Raw genomic sequence first — 4,571 nt, 5'->3', positions numbered from 1 at the left:
CTGTTTAAAATTAATATTGTTTAAAAGTAATATTGTATGTACCCAACAAATGTCAAATCGATTGACACCTACAGAATGTTGGAAAACTGTACCTTTTTGCTATGTAAGCTTTGGCAATATGGTTCTCTGTAAACTTTCATGCCAATAAAGCATTTTAATTGGAATTGGAATTGGAATTGGAGAGAAATAGAGAGCAAGAGAGACAGATAGAGAGACAGAGATATAGGAGACAGTTGAGAGATAGGGACAGAGACACACATAGAGACAGAGAGACGCATATAGAGACAGAGAGAGACACGCATATAGAGACAGAGAGAGACACGCATATAGAGACAGAGAGAGACACGCATATAGAGACAGAGAGAGACACGCATATAGAGACAGAGAGAGACACGCATATAGAGACAGAGAGAGACACGCATATAGAGACAGAGAGAGACACGCATATAGAGAGAGAGAGAGACATGCATATAGAGAGAGAGAGAGACACGCATATAGAGACAGAGAGAGACACGCATATAGAGACAGAGAGAGACACGCATATAGAGACAGAGAGAGACACGCATATAGAGACAGAGAGAGACACGCATATAGAGACAGAGAGAGACACGCATATAGAGACAGAGAGAGACACGCATATAGAGACAGAGAGAGACACGCATATAGAGACAGAGAGAGACACGCATATAGAGACAGAGAGAGACACGCATATAGAGACAGAGAGAGAGACACGCATATAGAGACAGAGAGAGACACGCATATAGAGACAGAGAGAGACACGCATATAGAGACCGAGAGAGACACGCATACAGAGACAGAGAGAGACACGCATACAGAGACAGAGAGAGACACGCATACAGAGACAGAGAGAGACACGCATACAGAGACAGAGAGAGACACGCATACAGGGACAGAGAGAGACACGCATACAGAGACAGAGAGAGACACGCATACAGAGACAGAGAGAGACACGCATACAGAGACAGAGAGAGACACGCATACAGAGACAGAGAGAGACACGCATACAGAGACAGAGAGAGACACGCATACAGAGACAGAGAGAGACACGCATATAGAGACAGAGAGAGACACGCATATAGAGACAGAGAGAGACACGCATACAGAGACAGAGAGAGAGACAGAGACAGAGAGAGACACGCATACAGAGACAGAGAGAGACACGCATATAGAGACCGAGAGAGACACGCATATAGAGACAGAGAGAGAGACGCATACAGAGACAGAGAGAGACACGCATATAGAGACAGAGAGAGACACGCATATAGAGACAGAGAGAGACACGCATATAGAGACAGAGAGAGACACGCATATAGAGACACAGACAGAGACACGCATATAGAGACACAGACAGAGACACGCATATAGAGACAGAGAGAGACACGCATATAGAGACCGAGAGAGACACGCATATAGAGACAGAGAGAGAGACGCATATAGAGACAGAGAGAGAGACGCATATAGAGACAGAGAGAGACACGCATATAGAGACAGAGAGAGACACGCATATAGAGACAGAGAGAGACACGCATACAGAGACAGAGAGAGACACGCATATAGAGACAGAGAGAGACACGCATACAGAGACAGAGAGAGACACGCATATAGAGACCGAGAGAGACACGCATATAGAGACAGAGAGAGAGACGCATATAGAGACAGAGAGAGACACGCATATAGAGACAGAGAGAGACACGCATATAGAGACAGAGAGAGACACGCATATAGAGACCGAGAGAGACACGCATATAGAGACAGAGAGAAATTGGAGACAAACGCACCGATTTCTTCACCCAGAGAAGAGGCGTCCGGCAGGGCTGCAATTTGAGCCCGACCCTGTTCAACATATACATAAATGAATTAGCAGACATGCTGGAGCAAAGCGAGTCACCAGGTCTCCGTCTCCTGGATGGAGAAGTGAAGTCCCTGTTCTATGCGGACGACCTGGTTCTGCTGTCTCCCACAGAACAGGGATTACAGCAACAACTAGACCTACTCGACAAATACTGCCAAAATTGGGCTCTAACAGTAAATCTAAAGAAAACCAACATCATGATTTTTCAGAAAAGACCCAGATGTCAGGAAAACAAATACCAGTTTACCCTCAGTGATACCACTATAGGACACACTATGAGCTACACCTACCTTGGTCTAACTATTACAGCATCAGGGAGCTTCAGCATAGCAGTGAATGCACTAAAAGAAAAAGCCCGAAGAGCCCTATATGCAATAAAAAGAAAATTCTACAACATCCAAATCCCAATCAAAATCTGGCTCAAAATTTTTGACAGCATAATCCTGCCCATTGCACTGTACGGTAGTGAAGTATGGGGCCCGCTAAATCACCAAAGCTACACTAAATGGGAAAAACACACAATAGAAGCCCTACATGCAGAATTCTGCCGAAGCATCCTTCGCACCCAAAGAAAAACGCCAACAAATGCATGCAGAGCCGAACTAGGCAGATACCCACTGATAATAAACATCCAAAAACGAGCACTAAACTTCCTAAATCACCTCAAATCTAGCTCCCCAGACACCCTTCATTTCAAAGCCTTTCAGACCCAAGAGCTAAACCCAGAAAAGAGTCCCCTGAGCCAGCTGCTACTGAAACTAAGTACTCAGCCGGACCCTGACCAGCCCCAGACCAACACAGCCGTCCAAACACCAATCCGAGTGAACCAAATCATTAAAAAATGCAAAGAAACCTACCTGGAACATTGGAACAAAATAACCGAAAGCCAAAGCAGATTAGAATGTTACCGGGCCCTAAAAAGAGAATATAAACTGGCAGACTACCTCACGACCATCAGAGACACAAAACAGAGACAGACCCTCACCAGGTACAGACTAAGCGACCACCAACTGGAAATTGAAAAAGGCAGATACAAGAAATCCTGGCAGCCTAGAGAGAATAGAATATGCGATCAATGTCTGGCTGGCGAGGTTGAAACAGAAATGCATTTCCTCCTAAAATGCAAAAAATTCAACACATCAAGAAACATATTATTCAACAAGCTAAGCCAAACAACCCCAGATTTCAAGGAATTGGATGATCTGTCAAAATTGAGATTAGTCCTAGGAGAAGGAGACAGACCATACCTTGGGGCTAAATATGTAACAACATGTCACAACCTGAGGACTGTTTAAAAGTAAGACTGTTTAAAATTAATATTGAACGTACCAAATGAAGTAGAAAGACTGTTTAAAATTAATATTGTTTAAAAGTAATATTGTATATACCCAACAAATGTCAAATCGATTGACACCTACAGAATGTTGGAAAACTGTACCTTTTTGCTATGTAAGCTTTGGCAATATGGTTCTCTGTAAACTTTCATGCCAATAAAGCATTTGAACTGAACTGAAAACTGAACTGAGAGACACGCATATAGAGACAGAGAGAGACACGCATATAGAGACAGAGAGAGACACGCATATAGAGACAGAGAGAGACACGCATATAGAGACAGAGAGAGACACGCATATAGAGACAGAGAGAGACACGCATATAGAGACAGAGAGAGACACGCATACAGAGACAGAGAGAGACACGCATATAGAGACAGAGAGAGACACGCATATAGAGACAGAGAGAGACACGCATACAGAGACAGAGAGAGAGACGCATATAGAGACAGAGAGAGAGACGCATATAGAGACAGAGAGAGACACGCATATAGAGACAGAGAGAGACACGCATATAGAGACAGAGAGACACGCATATAGAGACAGAGAGAGACACGCATATAGAGACAGAGAGAGACACGCATACAGAGACAGAGAGAGACACGCATATAGAGACAGAGAGAGACACGCATATAGAGACAGTGAGAGACACGCATATAGAGACAGAGAGAGACACGCATATAGAGACAGAGAGAGAGACGCATATAGAGACAGAGAGAGAGACGCATATAGAGACAGAGAGAGACACGCATATAGAGACAGAGAGAGACACGCATATAGAGACAGAGAGAGACACGCATACAGAGACAGAGAGAGACACGCATATAGAGACAGAGAGAGACACGCATATAGAGACCGAGAGAGACACGCATATAGAGACACAGACAGAGAGAGACACGCATATAGAGACAGAGAGAGACACGCATATAGAGACAGAGAGAGACACGCATATAGAGACAGAGAGAGACACGCATATAGAGACAGAGAGAGACACGCATATAGAGACAGAGAGAGACACGCATATAGAGACAGAGAGAGACACGCATATAGAGACAGAGAGAGACACGCATATAGAGACAGAGAGAGACACGCATATAGAGACAGAGAGAGACACGCATATAGAGACAGAGACACGCATATAGAGACAGAGAGAGACACGCATATAGAGACAGAGAGAGACACGCATATAGAGACAGAGAGAGACACGCATATAGAGACAGAGAGAGACATGCATATAGAGACAGAGAGAGACACGCATATAGAGACAGAGAGAGAAAACCAAATAGGCTTTCTTCCAAAACACCGCACCGCCGACCATATCTATACCCTTCACACCCTCATTGAAAAACATATACACCAAACAA

This window comes from Somniosus microcephalus, unplaced genomic scaffold (genome assembly GCF_052327205.1).
Source record: "Somniosus microcephalus isolate GS21.2 unplaced genomic scaffold, FLI_Smic_1.0 unresolved_chr1, whole genome shotgun sequence".
NCBI lineage: Eukaryota > Metazoa > Chordata > Chondrichthyes > Squaliformes > Somniosidae > Somniosus > Somniosus microcephalus.
Note: the sequence above shows the minus strand (reverse complement) of the source record.